The following is a 23,576-nucleotide window of genomic DNA, read 5'->3' on the forward strand; positions in this document are numbered from 1 at the left end:
AAACCCTGGTAGACCACATGCGTGGAAGAATGAACCCGCACTACGCTGTGGCACCCAGAAACACAAAAATAAGCGTATGCGTGATACACGCAGCCTACAATGACCTCTGAAGGTGTACGCGACACACGGGGCAACCACAGTTGGAAAATACGTGTGCGACTCACCGTCTGCCTGGAAAAAGAACGTGAAAAAGACGCGCGTGTGTGCGTTGGCAACACCCCCGCCAAAAGAAGAATTGAACGCTGTCTGAGGAAACAGGGAGTACGAACTGGAACCGTTGTGAAGCAATCGCGTGTGAACCGACAAGAAGTACAAAATTCACCCACTCGCTCTCCACAAAAAGCACGTACAAGGAAATGGCATCCTAAGCATACCTTTTAAGCCAGCCCACACGTGCGACGTCACTTACGCGCGTACGCGCCATGGCCCTTACCTCCAATTACACGCAGTCACACCCGGACGTGCAGTTTTTTCACGTGCTGAATCACTAGGCACCCGTCACGAGGGAAACGCCCGCGCGCATAGCGTCACAGACACGCTTACGCGCTAAGGGCCTTTCCTCGAATTACGTGCTGACGTGCACTTTTTTCACGTGCCAAATCACTCTGTGTCGAGCTGGCCACGCGAAAACACACGGAAGACCACGCTCCTGCCCAAAAGGCCATTGTCCTGCCCCCAAGAGCCCCGAGCACGCTCCCACCTGCCATTTGCTGCTGCCTGCCTACTGCCCACGTGCCCTGCTATTTGGTGCCTGCACATCAGCCATCTGCAGGGGTCCAGTTGCTGTGTCCACCCCTGCTGGAACAGAAGACTCCCGACTGGGATACCATCGCTCCACAGCCCAGCCCCAGGACCCACTTGCCCACCCACGCCTGCCTCGGGGGTCGCCATGTCGGGGCAAACACCATCCAAGACCACTGGCGACCCCCAGCCTGAGAGGCAGAGAGCCACCAGCTTCAGTGAGGATGAAGTTGGTGTCCTGGTGGAGCATGTCCTGGGGCATTATGATGCCCTCTTCACATCACCGCGCGCCAACAAGGAAGGACGGAAGAGGATCTGGGAGGACGCCGTGGTTGCCATCAACGCGGAGGCGGTGGCAGCCTGCGACATCAAGCATGTCAAGAAGCGCTGGGAGGACCTCAGGACCAGGACCCTCACCAAGGCCCGGCGCCTCGTGAAGGCAGAGGATGCAGAGGGGTGCCGGGTCCACCTGAGCAAAATCCAGATGAGGGTCCTGGAACACCTAAGCCCAGCGCTCCACGCCCAGATCCTTCGGAGGAAGACCCGTCTGGAGTCGAGCGGTAAGTGGCCATGCATTGCTGTGTGAAACAGGGCATGTTGCAGTGTGCTGGTAGTCAGCTACTTGCCTGTATGTGTAACATAGGCCATGTATGGATGTGTGTGCGCCGGGACATCATGGTAATGCATGTGAGACCAGTAATGCTTGAACCACATGGATGGTGCATGTGTTCCAATGAGACATGGGCAGCTGCATGCGGAATGCACACATCAATGCATGCCAGTCCCTGTTCTTGGACATGGGTGGGGGGTGAGAGATGGGTGCTGCTCTCATGTACACGTATGGTGTGCATGTCTGTGTGTCTGAGAAGCGTGTGTGTGACTTCCCAACGCCATGGATGCATGACACATGTCCGTGACGATGTATAGATTCACCAATGCAGTCTGGTCACCGTTGTATCCACTGTGTCTTTGGTGTACGAGCCATAATGCATGACCCTCCGGTGATGTGTGTGCATGGGATCAGTATGAGCCATGATGCATGTGAGTTTGAAGGCAACATTTATGTCCATGGAGGGCCTTGTACATGGATGCTGATGTTGATTGCATGCGCCATGCCTGTTTCTGCATGTGTGTTGCGTGCATTGACCCATGTGTTCTGGAGGGACAGGATGGAAGTGACGTTTGACAGTGCCACTCATGTGTCATTGCTTCATGTCTAGGGGACTATTGTACAGTGCCTGATGCTTGTGTTCTATGTCTCCCTCTATGCAGCGTCGAGTGAAGAAGAGGGCGGAGACGGCGCTGTGGAGCAAAGCGGCGGGGATGTCTCCACCGGGCGGCGACACAAGGCCCAGCCACCCTCCCAGGAATTGCCATCATCCGGGAGCGAGGGGACTGGTGCCGCGTCTGCCACTACGGCTGTAGCGGAAGGGCCGGGTGAGCCCCCACAGGGGCTTGCAATGGCGGAAGACGGTACGGAGACATCCAGGTTGGTGGTCTCCACAGAGGAGGAGGAGCCCGCTACTGAGCCGCACATGGGGCCTGGTGGGGGTAGTACCACTGGTGCAAGTGGTGCAGTCCAGGGCCAGGGTCAGGAGGCAGCACAGGTCACCGCGGAGGGTCTGTGCATGTCGCTGTCCCTGACCGTGTGACTGCACCACCATGCACCAGCAGGGATGCCCCGTCCCAGGCCCGTCCTCAGGTAGGGGGGAGGCCCACGTCATCTGGCTCTCCACTACCTGCGGACGAGGGGACCCCTGACCGTATGCACTCCGTCCTGATGGGAGTCGTGTTGCGCACGCATGACATTTGTGATGACGTGCGTGCTTCCTGGGGGGAGCACGCACGCCATCACGAAGAGCTGCGTGGCAACGTGACAATGTTGGGAGAGCCATGGTCGGTGGGTTCATACATGTGTCGCGCACTCTGGCGGACCTCTCCTCCTCTGTGGAGACTATGCGCCAGTCGTTCTCCCTGCCGTCTTCCAGCCCGGATTCCACCAGGGCCCCCTGTGGACTTGGTCTGACCAACACAGCCAGCTTGGTGGAGATCCCATCCCTGCTACAGTCAGGAGTCGGCGGTCCAGCAGGGGTGGACACCCCAACAACTGGAGACCAGCAGATGGAGGATGTGCAGGCATCATCGGACAGGGCACATGGACAGCAGCAGCAGCAGGAGCAGGCTGTAGGTGGGAGCAATGATGGCTCGGGGCCATCAACATCGGAGGGGCAGGCATCGGGCAGAGGGCAGGAGGACCCTGCAATGGGTGTGTCTTCCGTGTCGCTGCGGTTGGGCCAGCGTATAGTTGCGGAGCGGCAGCGGGCAGAAGAGGCGCGGCTCACCATGGTCAGGGCGGAGTTCTCCATGCGTCGGGCGTTGAGGCGGGCTGAGTGCCTCGAGGCAATTCGCAGGGAGTTGGAGGTGGACATGGCGTTATCCCTGCGAGACCTCGGGGCCAGGACAGAGTTCGATGATGCCCTGGCCCGAAACATCACAGAGTGAGCCGCAGGACTTGCCCGCCGTCATTGTATATAGTTAGTTAGTGGTAGGTTTCATTTCTGTTTTTATTTATTTTGGGGCGCTTGGACAATGCCCCACCCGTTTGTATATAGTTATTAAATAGGTAGTTTTTTTTTCTAGGTTTCATTTGGGTTGTTGGGCTCATGGAACCTGGATTTTGGAATTGTATATAGTTGAATACTGGATTGGATTTAATTTATTTTATTTTTACATTTCCTACCATGGAGCAATGGATTTTTTTTTTCTTTTGGATCTTTTTTGATGGAGGAGCCCTTTGGAGACATTTTCATTTGGATTTATTTTGATGAAGCAATCATGCATTTTCTTTCATTGATTTTGGACATGCAGCCTTTTCTTTATTTTTGGATTATTGTTTGAGTTTCTTCCATTTCCTTGCATTTATTTGTAATACATTTTGGTTTCATACTTCATTTGTGTGGTATTCTCTCATTGGTTTCAGGCATGTCACGATGTGGGTTTTCACATTCACTGGCACCCATTGTGTGTGTGTGACGGACATGTGTTGATGTACATACTTGCCATTTGGGTTGTATCATGTAATGGCCATTTCAATGTGGGGTGGATGTAATACTCGGTTGGTTCTTTGGGCAGGGGTGGGGTGCCGTGGAATTTGGGGGGCCATAAGGGCCATGATTGTGGATCATGATGACGTGTTGGGGGGGGACATGTGTCAGGGCCTGCTGGCAGGTGCCTGTCACTGCAGGGGGGGGCAGGTGGACATGAGTCGGGGCCTGCTGGCAGGTGCCTGTCACTGCTGGGTGGGGGGGTGCAGGGGGACATGAGTCGGGGCCTGCTGGCAGGTGCCCGTCACTGCTGGGGGGGGTGCAGGGGGACATGAGTCGGGGCCTGCTGGCAGGTGCCTGTCACTGCTGGGTGGGGGGGTGCAGGGGGACATGAGTCGGGGCCTGCTGGCAGGTGCCTGTCACTGCTGGGTGGGGGGGTGCAGGGGGACATGAGTCGGGGCCTGCTGGCTGGTGCCTGTCACTGCTGGGGGGCGCAGGGGGACATGAGTGGGGGCCTGCTGGCAGGTGCCTGTCACTGCTGGGTGGGGGGGTGCAGGGGGACATGAGTCGGGGCCTGCTGGCAGGTGCCTGTCACTGCTGGGTGGGGGGGTGTAGGGGGACATGTGTTGGTGCTCACTTGTGCATGGTGACTGTGGCCTGGCTGGGAGGCATGGCCAGGGCGGATGGGCTGCCTGTGGGGCATGGCCAGGGGTGCAGGGTAGTTCCCTGTGGTGTGGGCTGCCTGCAGGCCCTGGGGAGGGTGGTGAGGGCTCACCTGGGAGGACACACACTGCCAATTCGCGTTGGGGCACCCCAGTAATACACATACCCCGCTCGCACAGGGCCTACCACGTGTGAAGCTCCCCGCAAACCCCCCAAATACACGTACCCTGCTCGCACAGGGCCTACCGCATGTCAAAATACCTGCAAACCCCAGTAATACACGTACCCTGCTCGCACAGGGCCTACCGCGTGTGAAACTCCCCGCGAACCCCAGTAATACATGTACCCCGCTCGCACAGGGCCTACCGCGTGTGAAACTCCCTGTGTACCCCTCAAATACACGTACCCTGCTCACACAGGGCCTATCGCGTGTGAAACTCCCTGCGGACCCCAGTAATACACGTACCCTGCTCGCACAGGGCCTACCGCGTGTGAAACTCCCCGCAACCCCAGTAATACACGTACCCCGCTCGCACAGGGCCTACCGCGTGTGAACCTCCCCACGTACCCCCCAAATACACGTACCCTGCTTGCACAGGGCCAATCGCGTGTGAAACTCCCTGCGAACCCCAGTAATACACGTACTCCGCTCGCATAGGGCCTACCGCGTGTGAAACTCCCCGTGAACCCCAGTAATACACGTACCCCGCTTGCACAGGGCCTACTGCGTGTGAAACACCCCACGAACCCCAGTAATACACGTACCCCGCTCGCACAGGGCCTAACGCGTGTGAAACTCCCCGCGTACCCCCCAAATACATGTAGCCTGCTTGCACAAGCCCTATCTCGTGTGATAATTCCAGCGCACCCCAGGAATACACGCTCCTCGCTCGGCGTTTGCTGTGTAGCGGCCCTGTAAGGTAGCGGCCCTGTGAGCTGGTCCAGGGTTAGCGCAGCCCTTTGCGCTGCATTAGGGATTTTAATGGCTTTTCCTTGCACAAGGGGCGTTCTTGGGGGCGTAACTGGCGCTGCAGGATGTTCTCTGCGCCAGGGCTCATTTTGCCTTGGAAATTCCATGAATACGCGGTGCGGCAGAATGCTGTTTAGCGCACACGGCTGGCGCACGCTGGCGCACGATCCCTCTCTGCGCTGCTCGCGTGCGCTGCCTCTGCGCTGAAATCTATGAATTACCCTGTCTATTTTGACCAATCAACTGATTCCAAAAATGTTCTCCTGGCTAATCTCCCCAGGAACTGTCCCAGATGGCATAGCAGACTGCAAAGAACGAGAAAGATGTGACAACTCTTCAACACAAAACATTTCAAACGCTTAACGTCAAACCATCTTCTAGCAAACCTAGATAGCAACCGTAAATTAAGCACGTAGTTCTCTAAGAGATAAAGAAAGCTACCCCCCGCCCCCCTGAGGGGTGCACGCTTTGTTGGCCCTATCTCATGTGTTGATATAAGAAAAAAAGTATTATAAAAATCAAGACATATCCCATGGTTACCCTGGGGAACATTGTTGGAAAGACAAGTCTTCATTAGAAGGCCAAAGTGGGAGAAAAAAGGGGGGAAAAACACATTATTAACATGTTATAGGAGAAAGAAAACCCAACCTAGGTGGACCTGAAATGTATATAGACTTGACGTCCTGTGCACCCAGAAATGTCTACCCCGTGGTCTGCCCTTAACGACACAATTGTCCTTAGTCATATGTAACACCTGTATACCAGAAAACCTTCCCAAACCAATAAACCAGAATGTATTACGTCTTCTGGAGGCAGAAGCGGGATGGAAGAGTTGCGCCACACACCTGAAACCCAGCAGTTAGCTGCTAAATAGTATCCTGACTAAGAGGAGTCCAACCAGGGAACACTGATGACAAAGAGATATTCCCGTGAAATCCTTGAAAACACCAGGAAGAGCTAAATGCGGCAAGCTATGAAGACGGAGACCCTTAATGACCAGTGATAGAGACTTGACGAGTCAGAGAAAAACCTCAAGAGGAGAGAGAGAGAGAGAGACGCACCCAATGCACCACCAACTCCAGAGGTTGAGAAAGAAACACACACCTGAAAAGGTTAAATAAGGGAAAAACAACAAACGAAAGCATTGCCGCCATCCTGAGCCCTTGAACAAGTACTCTGTTATCATGGCAATAGTGGGCTATTTACAGAAACCTGACCCATAAGAGACAGAACTTGAAAAGAGATAAACTTGTCTTACATTCATTCGCTCCCCTCAAAGTGATACTTGAACTGCCCTGCTAGCTGTGCTAGGAACCTGGGCCTTATTCCCTCCCCCATGGTTGAAATATCCTCTAGAGGAAACAATAGACCAACCAAAGGAGGACACACTAAAATCCATAGTCTTGAGGAAAACTCTAGACTGCAAAGAAAACTAAGCACTTAGCAGTTAATATGAAGTTGCTGGCCGGAGGAGGACTAACCTCCGCCTGAGAACATCTGAACCATCTTGGCACCCCTAGCACACTCGTGCTGGCATCTTATTCCAGACAATCTCCAGAGGGAACCAAAAAGGTCTATCTGCCATGCAGGCAGCTAAGCAACTCAATCACTAACAAAATGTCTCCCTGTCCTCGAGTAATTGCACGTACAGAGTCTTGCGGGGATGATAATGCTGAGGCTTTGTAACGCCCTGTGATAGAGAGGTCTGTAATAACTTGGACGGAAGATGAACACCACTCCCCGACCTCTCTATCCTTCCGAGGGAGATCCTCACTTCCTAGAGGAGAAAAAACTTCTACTTATCTAAGAAAAACCCCCAGAAAGAGAAGGATGCAAAGAACTGGGGTCCACCTTGAAGCGCAGAAATTGAGCACCTTACGCCGTTCCAATGTAGACTCCTGCACCTATAACCAAACCCCCATCACTGCAGAAGGGGCCCCACTAACTCCACTGGAGACTGGAAACTGAGGGTACTTGACCAAAACAAGTATGTCATCCGGACCTCTAAGAACCTGAGCTGAGCCAGCAGCGGCTCTGCTAACCTGGTGCAATACCAGGAATTGGCGAAGAGAAAAGCAAACAAACGGGAGGCAAAATACCCACTGCGAGCTCTGCACTAGCCATGGAGAAGAAACCCTGCTAACGGGAAGAAACAGAAACAATGTGTTCCTCCCAGAGGTGCAACTTTATTAAGCAATCCACCCAAAAAGGGGGGTCGGGGGTATAGGCACCTTGGGATAACTATCGTGCTCAGCAATTGAATGGTTGTGAAGGGATACTGGGACCACAGTCCCTTCAAAACTGAGGCTTGGACCTCTGCATGCATGAAAGAGAAAACCTGACTGGTTTCGCCGGACATCAGGGGAACGGGTCAAGGAAAGAGAACTGTCAAGGGAAATAAAAATGAAAATTAACAACCTCCTACAAACTGCAACGAGAAACAAACTCCCTTGAGGGCAAAACATTTTTTGCTTGTACTCCTCGAGCAGAGGAGAGACTTCATACACCGCTAGATCAATTAGCGGGACAGGCAAAGCCTTGGGAGGAAAGGCTATAGGGGCGTTCTCTATAATGTAACCATTGGTGATCTTTTCCCCATAATACCAGCAAATGTTTTCTAAATACTGTACCAGGGACCGAACCTGGGTTGGGGAATGTTGTCTTGCTTACAAGACTAAAGATTTTCCTTGCCCCCCGCACGGATTCTAATATTGGCTTTGTATAATGCCATCTTGGGACAGAGACTGAGGGAAGCACGCCGCTCTTTCAAAATGGAGGAATTGGTGTTGCCGAGCAGGCAAACCCATCTGTACGTCAAGCCCCGCAGTCCCTGCACGTCAATAGGGAAATTATTGGTTATTTCCCTCTTTAGCCAGCTGAGAAGAAACTGGTAATTAACTCAACACATGGTTACCACCCTCCCAGTCCTCATCTACCCCATCCTTGGGGTCTTTCCCTTTCCTGAGCAAAGAAAGTATACCAGGACTGATTGATCCAAAGAGGGCAAAAACAAAAGAGGGCTTGGGGGGGGGAGGCTTAAAAAATGTTAACGCCTTATGAAGGCCAATAGAGTAGAAACCTCCAATTATCCGTACAAGCAAAAAACAGGCACTGGGGGAGCAGTGATGGAAAAATGCAAGCCAGCAGGCCAATGAGGAACAGACTGGTACTGTGGAACACCTTCACGCTAGTCCCTGACCTTTCCTTGGGGAGGGGAAATGCCTAAGAAAGTGTTGGACTGAGTTGTCCTGTAAATAACTAAGCTATGGGGACAAACACTATTTTCTTTGAAGTACTGACTAAATAAATAAATAATAATTAATATAAAGTAATCCTTACCAGGGAAGTGGGTTTAAGCCCGAACAGGGCCCTTATAAAAAAAAGCTGATGTTTACTGAGCCATCTGGGCGACTCCCAATAAGAAAAAATTGCTAAAGTGCTTCACACAAATCTTAAAATATTGTTTAGGAGGAATACACTGAGCAAGTGCACCTCAAACTGCTCACCCTAGCAGAGTGTGGTAACCAGCAGTACACGAGGGGGTAACCTTGCACTAGAACTCAGGCAAAGCCTGAAACCGAGCAGGTTATGGCACACCTACAGTGAAGGCAAATCACCCATCCCATGCGCAGCGCTTAAAGAAAACCGTAGACTGGCAGCGCATCAGGCTCTTGAGCAGGCGGATCATTGCCAAATACAAACTGAAAATATATCAATTTAAAATAGCAAATTAAGAAATATGAATTAAAAACATCAATTACAAAAAGATATACATGTAAAATATATATATATATATATATATATATACATCTATACTCCAATACACATATGTGTACACAGCGGGAAGCGAACCCAGGTCCTCCCGCATGGGAAACCTGCAGCCTTACTATTGAGCTATCTGGCTTCCAGGCTGAAGCAGAAGCTTTCCCTTTATCTCAAAACAATTGAGGGCCACGTGCGTCGGGCTAAAGACACTACATATACATATATGTAAAAATATATAAAAATAACCTAATATAAATAATATATATAAACATAATAACGCCCAAGAGGTGTTCAAAACATAGAGGCCCGTGCGCGCAGGGTCTGAAGCAGAAGCTTCCATCAGACCGGCGCGCGTCGGCATAGATACGCTCAACAACGCGTGTTAAATGAAAAAAGGGGTCGCACGCTACCTATATTATTTTTTAAAAAGACATCATTAGTTCTATACAACACGCTTAATACCAAGAGGCGCTAACATTGTAACACACATCCCTTTAATAAAAAAGCAAACAGCCGCACGCGGTCTCCCGGATACAATGCTACCGAAGCAGAAAAGCTTCCCTAACAACATGAAAGGTTCCATAATTTACATATTACAAATACATTTACACCATTTAAGGCCAAAATACTATCAAGGCCTACTACTGACATAGCTCTCAACTCACACGCTTTTGGTGGGTGTCACCCGCCTTGTAAAGTGCTGACTCACCAGCTAAGCCTCCTGCACGCCGATTCCTTCCAATGGGCGTCTCACCCGCCAAAAACAAAATCGGGTGATTTCACCCGCCTTTGCGACACAAATGGTTGAGAGCTATGCTACTGACTAACATGCAAGGCACAACTAAATTAGGAGTGACTTAGCTGTGGTGTCAGCAGCAAAGAAAGAGGAGTTGGGGTTGGAGTAAAGGACTTATATAGAGGAGGGTCCCTGCTCATTGGTCTCCTGCAGGGCATGACCTGTCCTCCATGCTGGATTGGGGAGTTCCCCTACATTGACATTGAACTCTGTTTAGTTCTGTTATTGAAACTTTTTTCTGTATGTAAAAGTTTTTTCTTTGCTGCTGTGGTTTCAGAAGTAAAGATTGTAATGCATAATATGAAGCCTCCTGTCATGCCATAGAATCCACAGCTCGTGAACTATTAGTGATCTGCAACTTTATGGAGCTCTATACAAGCCTACTGCGGCATAACCTAACATGGCATGGCATGCTTCTCTGTAAACAAAGGCCGCCATTTCATGACGCAGATATTGACTCCTTTGGTTACTCTCTGTCAACTGCATACATGCCAACCCTCCCGATTTAGGCGGGAGACTCCTGATTTTTCAGGGACAAATACTGCTATTTTTCACGTTCTCCCGCCTAAAATTGTACTTTCCCCAATGCATTCGTATGGGGAAATTGTTCTCTCCCGATTTCTCTGAAGAAATCTCCCTCCCAGGTGCCTCGGAATGTTGGCATGTATGCAACTGAAGGGATTCTTACGTTTCAAATCTGCTCATCAGTCAATCACAGTTTCATTAAATATAGAACATCGGCTTAAACGCTGAAAACAACTCATGGTGCTGCTACCTGCAGAGGAACCCACCCACGCTTGGCAGTTTCAGCATTTTGCCATGTGATGAGACACATTCAGGTCATATCTGGTTAGGCAGACAGATCCAACTTGGTCTGACCTGGAAAGTGGGGGGGGGGGGATTGTGGTTTTCGCGCTGTATGTTTGTGTAGCGTTGTCCCTTGCCGATCATAACGCGAAATGATTCCGTGATCTAGTAGATCTGAGTGACTAGTTTACATTATTTTGTGTGCGTTTTCATTACAGAGTGCAATGATTTATTATATATTGTGCTTTTTTTAAATGTTCTAAATATTAAGGGACATGGATCATGTGCATAGCTCTCAACTCACACGCTTTTGGCGGGTGTCACCCGCCTTGTAAAGGGCTGACTCACCCGCCAAGCCTCCTGCACGCCCATTCATTCCAATGGGCGTCTCACTCGCCAAAAACAAAATCGGGTGATTTCACCCGCCTTTGCAACACAAATGGTTGAGAACTATGCATGTATGTGTGATGAACCATAATAAACATGTGAGGGTGTTGTGGGAGGGGCATTATTAGTGATGTTCCTATTGAACTATTAATTTGTTTCTTGATGTAGCGGATGTATTTGGCAGGTATTGTGTTCATGATTTGTTTTTTAAACCAACAATTACTAAAAGAAACCCGCTACTTCCGGTCACGTCCACGCTACTTCCGGTCACGTTTACCCATGCAGCCTCGGACATTCCTGCAACTTTGCTTCGGCTTCCTGTGTGCCGAGTTCTCTCAATGCACGCCGTGTAATAGTCTGTCCTCTTGCCGGTGGCTCTTGCTATGAAGACCCTGGATCTCCAGGCAGCAGAGACGCCATGTTCTAGTCCTGGGCTCTTGGCCTTCACTCTCACCGCCCATTGCATTCTGCAGCTTTAATCCAATTTGTTTCATGTTGAACAACGTCTGCACGTGCCAGAATGCTTTGCTTTGTAACCCAAAAGCTGAATGATTCAAACATGGAGTGCCTATGACATGGGGTCGTGTGGTTCCTTTTCCCCTGGCCAATGGTGCTGCTTGTTTTGTTGAAAGTGGGTCTATCTACAGTGGTGACCACTTGTCCACGGTGGAAGACCTCAGAATCTCTATGTCAGACGCGCCTCCATTGGGTGCTGGACACGGGCTGACCGCGCTCTTGATGTCAGATCCCATTTTATACTCTGCTCAGGAGGCCTACATTTAGAGCCGCTGTTACCTTGACCTGGGGAATCCTACTAAATTGAATAATCTTGTGTGCACTGCTTGGTGCATTATCATTCCCTGCCCCCATAGCTGTTCCACCCTCCTTGCCTTAGGCGCTCTGAGTCTCTGCCCCATGGGCCTCCTTCTGCCATCAGTGTCACTAGGCAGCCGCCTCCCCTTGCCAGGTGCACGACTAAATAGCAGGTTGTGCAAATTGTTGGTTGTGTAGATGATAGGGGGAAGTGTGGCACTGCCTCCCCTTCTGGTCCCAGGATCCCACGAGTGTTCACTTGCTGTGGGATATTGGTTTATAAATGTCCAGCGTGGCGGTGCACATCTTTCGCTTCGGGCAATCAGTGCTCTGAGCAGGTATTCAAGGCGTTGCCTGGCTAGACTGAGCAGGTGCAAATACTTACAGCATTTCTGCCTGTGAATAATTGGCAAAGAGCCCTTATCTACATGATACATTTTTCAATGGTTCCCCTTGCTGCTTGCTCCTCACTTATAAACAATTGCCACCCAGCAGCAAATATGCTCTTGAACGTCCTTCACTACTCACTTGTGCGTTTGCACTTGGCAGTGCAAGGATGGCGGTGGAGCGTGATTTTTGTTAGCAATTTGCACTGATGCTTATGGTTTGTGTGGTCAAAGCTGGGCAGTGTTTGCCTTCCTCGCCACTACTGTCATTTAAGCATGACCATGCACGCTAATACACTCACTCCACACCAGCTGGCTCTGAATTGACATGCTAAATTCAGGCTCTCTCACGGCACTGCAGTGATGTTGTGGGATTTGAACACCCCCAGATCTATGTAGCTGTTCGTCTAACTCAAGGTCCCTAGAATGAGGACCCTGCGAGGTGTTGGCGATTGTTCACACGTGCTCATTGGAAGCTGGACACGGTTGACCTTAGTGTTTGACGTCCATCTTTTCCCAGAATGAAGGGCGGTATACTTCTTTGGTCCAGGGTCACAGTCTCATGGTGCAGCTCAGCGATGGGTGTTTGACGTCACCCACTCTTCTTCAGGCAAAAACACACCCAATGTTTTAGAATGCGACTCTGCACCACTCTCTTGCTGCTCCTACTTCCTCCGGCTGCGTCCCGGGGATCCGCCACTCCCAGCTGCCAACTCCAGGGCAGGAGCATTGAGGCCTTTGCCCGTGATGGGGACATTACCATCGGTGGTGTGTTTGTGGTTCACTCCAAATTCGCCTTCCCAGAACCTGCGTTCACCAACGCGCCACGGCCGGCGCTCTGCGAAGGGTAAGAAGATATTTACCACTTGATTCAAAAGTGGGGTGTGACTCCGGGAGGCTGGGTTATGAACACTAAGTAAAGGGTTTTAGGTGCCATATGTTTACTGGTCACCTATGGGCAGGGCCCCTTTTCTCCATGCTTTGCTGAGATGTTTCATGGTCTCTGGTCACATTGTACGGTTCAGGAACCTCAGGCATTCATAATTAGGGAGTGCGACTTCATGTTATGCTCTCTACTGCACGTAGAGATACTCACAGCAACCACTGCAGACATGCCCACCTTTTTGTGTGCTGGTTCGCCAGTTCATGACACATTTTCTAACCCTTCTGTCGTGATAGGTTTGCTTGGGGTTTGAGAGCCCATTGCTTCTTGCTTCCCTAACTCCTAGGTGACAAGTTTAAGCACTTCCTCTTAGTATCTTAATTCCATGTTTCTAGGGCGATGGATTACTCAACTGTCTCACTGAGAGGCGGCGTAACCTTAGCATATGTGGGTGGCGTAGAGAACAGGAAAACTCGCAAGGCCTTTCCTGGTTCAGGAGGGTCTTGAACAAAGAGGTCAGATGCTTTCCCTCAAGTACCTCTGTGCTTTTTTAGTCAAGAAATCCATTAACAATAGCAAACACTCCTTATCTCATTGACTCATGCTAGTGCTACTTCTCTAGTGTAACCTTCAGAAACTATGTGCAACTAACGCAACCCTGTAGCGTCCCCTTTCAATAAAGACTCACGTGAAGGCACTAGTCGTATGTTCAATTCTGTGAATCTTTCTAACCCAACAGGTTCAAGGATCCTTGTCCCTGGTCCTGATTGAAGCATGCATTGGGGTACTATCAATGATAATATGTTTCATTCTAGACCTTTGCCCCTCACTATTAACGACACACTCCTTGGGTCCATTAAGAAGCTTTTGTTGTTACTTTGTCTCAGAAGCAGCCACTGTTCCATTGCAAACATAGTTATGATATGATATATGATATGATTGTTTATTTATATAGCGCCTATACACAGAAGTGTTTCAAAGCGCTTCAAGGAGGGAGGGAGCAAAGGAAAATACAGTACATTCAGTAAAAAGTCCTTGAAACAATACAGAATGTGAAAAAAACTATCGTAATAGGCCTGACGACATTTCTGATAGTGCAAGTGCAAAATAACAAGTAAGGTAGGAGGTAAGGAGGAAGGAAAACAGAGCAAGCAGTAACATTACTATGTCTGACGACAATTTACGCAGTGCAGGTGGAATACAAGAGGAGGGTTGGGAAGGGGGGGGCCGAGGGATAGAGGGGTGAGGAGGAACAGAACAACTGCTGAGCAAATTCATCGGGAAAAATTAAAGCAGGGGAGGGGGAGAGGAGAACAAAGGGGGAGGAGGGGAGACAGACAAGCTACTATCATCGGTCATGGAACAGGTGATAGGAGTAAGTGCTAGGAGGGGAAGACCTCGAGGGAGAGTCTAGGTCCTCAGAGGAGGGGGAGATGCAGGAAGTGAGAGTAGGAAGAGGGGTGGGAAGTAGAAGAGGGTGGGTTTGTGGTACCCAGCGCATAGAACAGGGTGGGCACCTCAAGAGCGTGAGTAGGGTCAGCGCAGAGCAGGGGGTGGAAGGTCACGAAGGTCTGGAGGCAGGGGCACGACGTGGACATACAATTAACATTAAAGGATGGAGATGAGAACGGGAGGGAGATGACCAGAGGGGAGAGGGAATGAGGCAAAAGGCGAAAGAGGGGGGGGAGCAGTAGGTGGGTCAGAACAGGTGTACGTGGCACAATTATACAGAAGTAGGAATCAAGGTAAGTTAAAGCAGTGAATGCAAACACAGGAAACTTGCATAGATAATGGACCGAACATTTACAGTGCGTTTGATTAGAGGAAGAGTGAAACATGAATGGAGTACGGGTAAATCCCCCAAAGCCATGGAGGGCAGGTGTGCGGTATGGAAAACAGTGCATAGACAACTACAAGCGGTATTAACAGTGTTGATTTACAAGATTCTACTGAGGTGGAATTTGAGACTGTAGATGATCAGTTCCAGAAAGAAGGTGGCGTGCCAAAAATACAAGTGCCAAGATCCAGAATGTTTGTTGTGGCACAGAGGGTTTGGGTTTGCCCTTAAATGTAGAGGCTGAAGCAAGAGTCAACTGGCGGTGGGGGGCATTGAAAGTGTCACGTTGGTGCAGCAAGAGAAAGCTGCAAAGTCAAGTTCACCAGGGTGCTGGGTAAGTGGTAGAGTCAGGAAGGGAATGTAGACATGGAACAAGGGGGAGCAAGCAGAGGTGCGTGCACACCTTACCTTTGCGCCGTGACCCTGCATTAAGGTGTTGTACTGAACGCTGGGTGAGGAGGAGGGTAGGCTGCAGGCAGGTCCATGGGTAAAGTCCATGGAAAGGACAGGGAAAAGACAGGAAGGAGCCCTTAAGCGCTGCCCTTAAATGCGCGGACCCGGCTTCGTTGAGAGCTTTTAATCTGTTGCGTGGGTGCTGAAACAGCTGGATGTCAGTAGTAAGGTTGGTCTTACTGCCCCTATGGCAGAGGCAGCTCCCACTCTGCTGTAGCTGCTGTCAGTCGTATTTTTGGTTTTGCTGTGGAGCAATGCTATTGGTAATTCTGCTGCTCCTGTATCTGTAGCTGATTCCTGTGGTAGGTTTAGTCTTGCATTTGCTGATGACAGTGGCAGAGGCAGGTCTCACTCTGCTGTAGCTGCTGTCAGTCGTATTTTTGGTTTTGCTGTGGAGCAATGCTATTGGTAATTCTGCTGCTCCTGTATCTGTAGCTGATTCCTGTGGTAGGTTTAGTCTTGCATTTGCTGATGACAGTGGCAGAGGCAGGTCTCACTCTGCTGTAGCTGCTGTCAGTCGTAGGTTTGGTTTTGCTGTGGAGCGATGCTATTGGTAATTCTGGTGCTCCTGTATCTGTAGCTGATTCCTGTGGTATGTTTAGTCTTGCTGATGACAGTGGCAGAGGCAGCTCTCACTCTGCTGTAGCTGCTGTCGGTCGTAGGTTTGGTTTTGCTGTGGCGTGATGCTATTGGTAATTCTGGCGCTTTTGTATATGTAGCTGATTCCTGTGGTGTGTTTAGTCTTGCATTTGCTGATGACAGTGGCAGAGGCAGCTTTCACTCTGCTGTAGCTGCTGTCAGTCGTAGGTTTGGTTTTTCTGTGGAGCGATGCTATTGGTAATTCTGGCGCTTCTGTATATGTAGCTGATTCCTGTGGTGTGTTTAGTCTTGCATTTGCTGATGACAGTGGCAGAGGCAGCTCTCACTCTGCTGTAGCTGCTGTCAGTCGTAGGTTTGGTTTAGCTGTGGAGCGATGCTATTGGTAATTCTGGTGCTCCTGTATCTGCAGCTGATTCCTGTGGTAGGTTTAGTCTTGGCATTTGCTGGTGGCAGTGGCAGACGCAGCTCCCACTCTTCTATAGCTATAGCTGCTGTCAGTCGTAGGTTTGGTTTTGCTGTGGTGCAATGCTATTGGTAATTCTGCTGCTCCTGTATCTGTAGCTGATTCCTGTGGTAGGTTTAGTCTTGCATTTTCTGGTGACAGTGGCAGAGCTTGTCCTGCTGTAGCTGTCCAGGAAAGCTTGCTGTAAAGCAATTTTATTGTTGTTCATCTAGTGATAGAGGATGTATGTGCTAGGGCTGATCTTACTGTTGCTGATGGCAGTGGTAGACCTGGTCCTGCTTAAACTGATGTGGATTATAGGTTTGGTTTGGCTGTAGATCAATGTTATTGGTGTTCACGTAGCTGCAGATGATCTATGTAGTTTGGCTGTTCTTACTGTAGCTGATGTCAGCGTGGCTCTGTTTTTGCTATAGATGGATGTTGATGGAAGCGTTAGTGTTCTTGTAGCTGTATGTCAGTGGTAGGCTTAGTTTTACTGTTGCTGGCATCAGTTACTGTAGATGTGGTCGGCTGTATGTTTGGTTTTGCTGTGGAGTAGTTGGTGTTCCTGTGGATGTAACTGATGTCTGTGTAGTGTGAAAAACCAAAGGATGTCTCATCCGCTAGTCCTCTGGGACTTTTCATCCAGGTGGCCAGGACAGGGCCATCACTTTTGGGAGGATCACCTGGGTGAGGGGTCTTCGGGGAGTTGGAGTAAAACAGCCGATGGTGAGATACAGTATTCCCCCCTTTTTTGTTCATCTACCCCAAGATTTTCCCAAGTCCCAACTCCCCTCCCTTTATATACAAACACTGGGCTGAGGAACAGGGTGACTGAGAGCAACCAGGCTAACTCTCTCACATTGAACTGGACATGTCCCATTAATCGGGTCAGGCAAAGTCAGACACTTTACACTAAGTGTAAACACCTGATATCAGTTAGCTCTCCTCACACGAATAAAAGGCAACATCTGAACACACACTCTGAGCAAGGTGGAACTCGACAACGAGCAGAACTTCTGGGACGAAGGCCCACCTACTGGAGCAGAGCAACAGACCAATGGACGAGAGCAGCAGGTCGAAATCCCCAAGGGTTCCCAACTGGAGGTTGTCGCCTCCAACAGACCACAAAAGACACGTGGTGAAGGCCAAATCCCACAAGGGAATATTGCATTGTGTTTCAAATACACAAGCGACCCTCCCTGTAGAACGACACAGTTGGGGAGACGAGGCCAAGCTTGTGGTACTAACCCTGACGCGGGAATAGGAAATAGCAAAACAAGAAAGACGTGCACACAGCCGGTGAGTTGGTAAGCGACCTGAGAGACTGTTGTGTGTTAAAGCAAAGGAAGTAGCAACATTACATCAAAAGTGTAGGCTGCACATGTGTGGATGAGACGCGAAGAAAGGCAGACCTGTGAATGAACTTTGAAGTAAAAGGCATCTGTGAGATGAGCGATACTAAGTAACGGAGTGGTCCAGCGAAAGGAAGTAGTCCATTCGAAAGTCTCAGTGAAAGGTACATTGTTTGAAGTTATAAAGCAAACAAACAACAAAAGTGAATGAAGCGAGAGTATGCATGAACTTTGAGTCGAAGTGGTCCTGCGGTGGTCTGTAAAGAGAGCTATGCACATTCGAACATCTTTGACATCCGAAAGGGGACCGAGCCTGATTGAGGGAGACCCCAAGTACAATGAGCTTGTGGAAGGGAGCTCCCCTGCAAGTTTGTGTTGAACTGTGACATGAGAGGTTTGGGCCCAGCAGAGGGGGACCTTTGTGAACTTTACGCTGGAATACAATTTTGAAAGTGAAGAAAGAGACTTTAACATGGAGCGCCAGGCGGCCCTTAATCCACTGTTTGGAACTGCTAAGAGTGTTAGAAACTGAGCCAGAGTGTGTCCTCCTGCCTACAAGGACACCCTTACTCCGTGAGGTTAATGTGAGGAGGAGAGCTGGTTCAACTACCTTTAATCTTTTGAACACTGATTTTTCCTTTGCATACATTTCTCCTTTTTACACTTTTTGTACAAGAGATTGGCAAGGCATTAGGTTTTTGTTCGCATGGGCCAATTTCATTTGACGGACTCCACTAGGACTGTTTTGTTTATCATTTGATGGTCGAGACTACACCCATCTTAGTTATAGGGCAAAATCGGAGTTGCTTTGACCCCAACATTTTCAATAAAGGTTTTACAAATGGTATCCATTGTGTCAGTGTCATACTTGTGATACCATGCCTTCCCTACAGCAGGTTTGATCCTACTGTTGCTGATGTCAGTGGCAGACTTGGTCCTGCTTTAGCTGATATGGGTTAAAGGTTTGGTCTTGCTGTAGATCATGCTATTGGTTTGTTTGTTTGTTTATTTTATTTGTATGGCGCTCCAAACCCAGAGGTAGAAGGGCGCTAAGAATTTGGTTACATATTTGAGAGGTATCAGTGTTGCATACTTCGTACAGGCTTATAATATATACATATATATACAGAGGACAATAAATAGAGCATGTGTAGTGAGTACAATATACAATTTCCTGAATAAGTACAGTGTCTAAGCTAGTAATCGCGCAGGTCTAGAGTTAGTGGTGTTGCTCTTTGTTTAGTAGCCAGCTAATGACCTGCTTCCTAAAGATCTGGAAGGATTCGAGGGTTTTGATGTTGAACGGTAGGGAGTTCCAGAGTTGGGGAGCAAGCACTGTAAAGCTTGCCCCTCCAGCTCTTTTTAGGTGGAATCTGGGTACTAGTAGGCAAAGAGTGTTGGAGGATCTGGTGAGTCTGGTGGCGGGTTTCAGGGTGAGTTTATTAGCTAGATAGGGTGGTGCTAGGTGGTTGAGGGCTTTGTACGTGAGGCAGATGATTTTTAGGTCAATTTTTTGGCGTATGGAGAGCCATTTGCAGGCTTTCCTAGTTGCAGAGATCTGCTCTTGTCTTGGAATGTTGAGGGCTGAGCGCAAGGCGTTGTTTTGAATTACCTGTAATTTATTGAGTACGGATTGATTAGCGCCAAGGAACAGGCTATTGCAGTAATCCAGTTTGGATTGTATTAGGGCCCTGGCAAGGGTGAGGCAGCTGTTGGGTGATAGGAAGGGTCTGCTGGCCCTAATGAGCTTGCCGGTATAGGCAGCAACTGAAGCTGTCATATTGGTATGTTTGCTAAGGTTGGTGTTGGCGTCTAGATAAAAACCAAGGGTCTTTACGCTTTTGGCTATGGCAATGGAATGACCATCGATGGTGATGTTATTATAGCTAGGGTCAAGTTTGGTTAGAGTGTTGGGGGAGCCGACGATTAGGAGCTCTGTCTTCTCATCATTCAGGCAGAGACCATGGGAGGCCATCCATGCCTGAATGATGGAGAATATTTTGTTGATCCGGACCGAGTCTTCTTGGTAATTACCAGAGATAGTGAGGAGTATCTGGGTGTCATCTGCGTAGTTTGTATAGGTGACACCCAGATGATCCAGTTGGTCGAATAGAGGCTTTGTAAATATGTTGTACAAAGTGGGGGATACACAAGAACCTTGTGGGACCCCGCATGTGATGGGGATGGGGTCTGCAGCAGCTGTGGTGGAGAAGACTCGTATGGTTCTGTTTGCCAGGAAGGATTGTATCCAAGTGATGGCAGGTGAGGAGAAGTGGGCTGCGGTGGCAAGGTGATTACAGAGGACCTCATGGCTGACCAGGTCAAAGGCCGCTGAGAGGTCTAGGAGGAGTAGGATTGCGGCATTGCCTCTGTCTTTTATTTCATCGATCTGGCTTTTGAGATCAACAAGGGCAGTTTCAGTTCCGTGTTGAGGTCTGAAGCCAGATTGACGAATTCCTAGTAGTTGGTTGGATTCTAGGTATTCCTGAATTTGGATGTAGGCGACTCTGTCCAGGATTTTCAGTAGGAAGGGGACTGTGGTGATGGGCCTATAGTTTGTGGGTGTGGCCGGATCGAGGGATTGTTTTTTCAAGAGAGGGAGAACCCATGATTGTTTTAGGTTGCTGGGGATGGAGCTATTGGTGAAGGATAAGTTGATGAGTTTGGTGATGAAGGGGGAGAGCTCTCTGGCTGCATCTTTTATGATTTGAGCCGGGCAACTGTCTCCTTTACAGTTAGAGGGTTTCAAGGAGGTGATGATTTTTTGAACTTCCGGGATGGTGACTTTTTTGAACGAGAAGCCTGCGCCGGTGGTGTTAGGTGTGGGTAGGCTAAGGTTGGTGACATTGTTGTTGGATAGTTGTAGCCGTTTGTTTTCGATTTTAGTTTGGAGTCCTAAGATTTTGTTGTTAAGGGCGTTCTGGATGTTGGTGCACCAGGGTTTGTCTTTTAGGCAGGTTTCTGGGGGCGAAATAGGGTTTTCTAGTTCCTTCAAAATTTTGAATAATTCTTTAGTGGAGGATCCTGCCTGAGTGATCCTGGTGTTGTATGAATCTTTTTTGGTCCTGATTATCTCGCTTTTGTAGAGTGAGGATAGGTTAGTGAAGTTGGATTTGTTTTCCGCAGTGGGGTTAGTCTTCCAGGCGTGGTGAGCCTTAGCTTTCTCTTTCCTAAGTAGTTTGAGCTTAGGGGTGTACCATGAGTTCAGATGAGCTTTGGGTTTGGCTTTGCGTATTTTCAAGGGGGCAACGGTGTCCATTGCTTTGGCCATGGAATCATTGAAGGTGTCAATCAGCATGTTTAAGTCAGCGTTAGCTGGGAGAGCATTGAGGGTAGGTAAGACCAATGGTAGCAAGGCTTCCGCAGTGATGTTGCGTTTGTTCCTGGTGGGGCATGCTGGTGCCATGGGGTGCTTATTGGGCAGTACCTGATTGGTGTTAAGCTCAAGGGGGATCATGTGGTGATCGGTCCATGCCAGGGGTTGAGGGTCTTTGCAGGTTGTGTTACAGTTGTGGGTTGCTACCCAATCAAGGGTTCTGCCTTTTTGGTGGGTAGGGAGCACAATGTGTTGAGTGAGACCGTGATCAGTTAGGATATTGGCTAGGGATGCAGCAGGTGCATCGTTTGGGTCTTGGTAGCCGAGGTTGAAATCTCCAAGGAGCATGATTTGTGCTGTTAGTTTGGAGGTTTTGGTGATGAGGGATGTGATGTCTTCTTCGAAGGTCCCGGGGGGACCTGGGGGTCTATATATGAGGTGGATGGTTATCGTGGTTGTGGGGGAGGTTTGTAGTTTGGTTGTGAGTAGCTCGCAGGATGTGAATGCGACTGTGTCGGTTGGTCTAAGGCCTAGGGCGGATTTAGATATGATTGCTACGCCTCCACCTCTGGCGTTTGGTCTGTCCGCTCTGAGGATTGTGTATTTGTCTGGGATGGCTAGCGATAAATAGGGTCCGGACGCTTCATGAAGCCAGGTTTCTGTTAGGGCTAAGAAGTCAAGGTCATTGGTGAGGATGATATCTGCAATTTCTGTGGGGTGGGCAGCCAGGGATCTGACGTTGAGTAGGGCGCCTTTTAGTGTGGGAGGAGTGGGCTTGCTAGGTGCAGTGTGCTTTGTATTCGTTTTGGTGTAAGGTTTGGAGTTAGGTTTAGAATTTGTGGTGGGGAGCCTGGAGCCTAATCTGTCGTTGCGGGTTGTGATGTTGGGAATGAGGGAGAGGGGGTTTGGCCCGGGTGGCTTAAGGCGGGTGGGTGGTTTGGAGGTCATTTTGGTTAGGTTAGAGTTATCAGTGGGACTGTGGTGGTTGTTGGTGGGTAGGTCGTGGATGACGATGGATTTGGAGGTGAGAGGGTGGTGGTAAGTGGAGGGGAAGGGGGGTGTGGAGGGTAGGAACGGAGTGGGGCAGGGGATGGGGTGGTGCCTGGGGCATCCTAGTTTGGCTAGGCCGTCCTGGTGGGCTATGTAGCTGTTGTTGCTACAAGGTACATTGTCCTGTGTTAAGCAGAAAGGGAACATGGTTAGGGCAAACCAGAAGATCATGGTCTGTGGGCAGTCGTGGAGTCTAGTGGTGCTGGTGGGGACTAAGTGACTATGCAGTGACCGTGAGGGGCAGCACAGATTGGATGTGGTCAGCTATTGACCATAAGGCACAACACAGTCTCAATGAGGTCTGTTAATGACCATAAAGCACAACATAGACTAAATGCGGTCAGCTATTGACCATAAGGCACTACATAGATTAAATGAGGTTTGTTAATGACCATAAGGCACAACACAGTCTAGATGTGGTCAGCTATTGACCATAAGGCACAACACAGTCTAGATGCGGTCAGCTATTGACCATAAGGCACAACACAGTCTAGATGCGGTCAGCTATTGACCATAAGGCACAACATAGACAGTGAGGTCAGTAGGTATTCGTGAGCCAAGTAGGTATAGGGCTCTATAGGTGGACCAGCAAAAGACACGAGAGTGTCGAAGGTGTGAGGAGTTTGTGTCAACACTTGAAACTGAAGACTGAATGTTGAGGTAGAGGTAATGTACTTGCATTACCTCGTGAGCGCAGTTTGCAGGGGGTCTGTGCGATGTAGCGTCCAGATTCTTTGAGGAAAGTGCTCAGCTGCCGCCTCCAGGTTATGAGGCGGGGATATGAATGAGTAGCCGGAATGAAGCATGCTCCGATGCTCCCACGGCGAACAGGGCAAACAGGGATGGCCTTTGTCTGGCCTTCGTCGCCGGCTTTCCGCCTGCCGGCGGATGTTGTTAGTAAAATGGAGCGAGACTACGAGGCGTTGCTAAGCAACGTATTCAAGCCTCGTTTTGAAGCCGTGCAGCGCCCGGCATTTTGAGTGCGGAGATCAGCTGTTCTCCGATTGCGGGACAGCTTCGGAGGATCGGGGCCAGAAGTAGAAGAAAAAAAGCCTCGATTACGATTCTGGAGCACGATGGGCAAAGGGGCCTTACCCTGCCTTGTGGAGTCTGCTGATTGTGGGCCTCATCTGGTGTGGTTGCTTCTCGTGGGTCCTCGGTGTTTGCAGGTGAGGGGTTAGGGCTCCTGCCCTCTCCCCTGCCTGGATGGTGTTCCTGTATCTGCAGACAATGTCTTTGGTTTGGCTGGTCTTACTGTAGTCAATGCC

Source organism: Ambystoma mexicanum, chromosome 4q, assembly GCF_040938575.1.
Source record: "Ambystoma mexicanum isolate Mex_15411 chromosome 4q, UKY_AmexF1_1, whole genome shotgun sequence".
NCBI lineage: Eukaryota > Metazoa > Chordata > Amphibia > Caudata > Ambystomatidae > Ambystoma > Ambystoma mexicanum.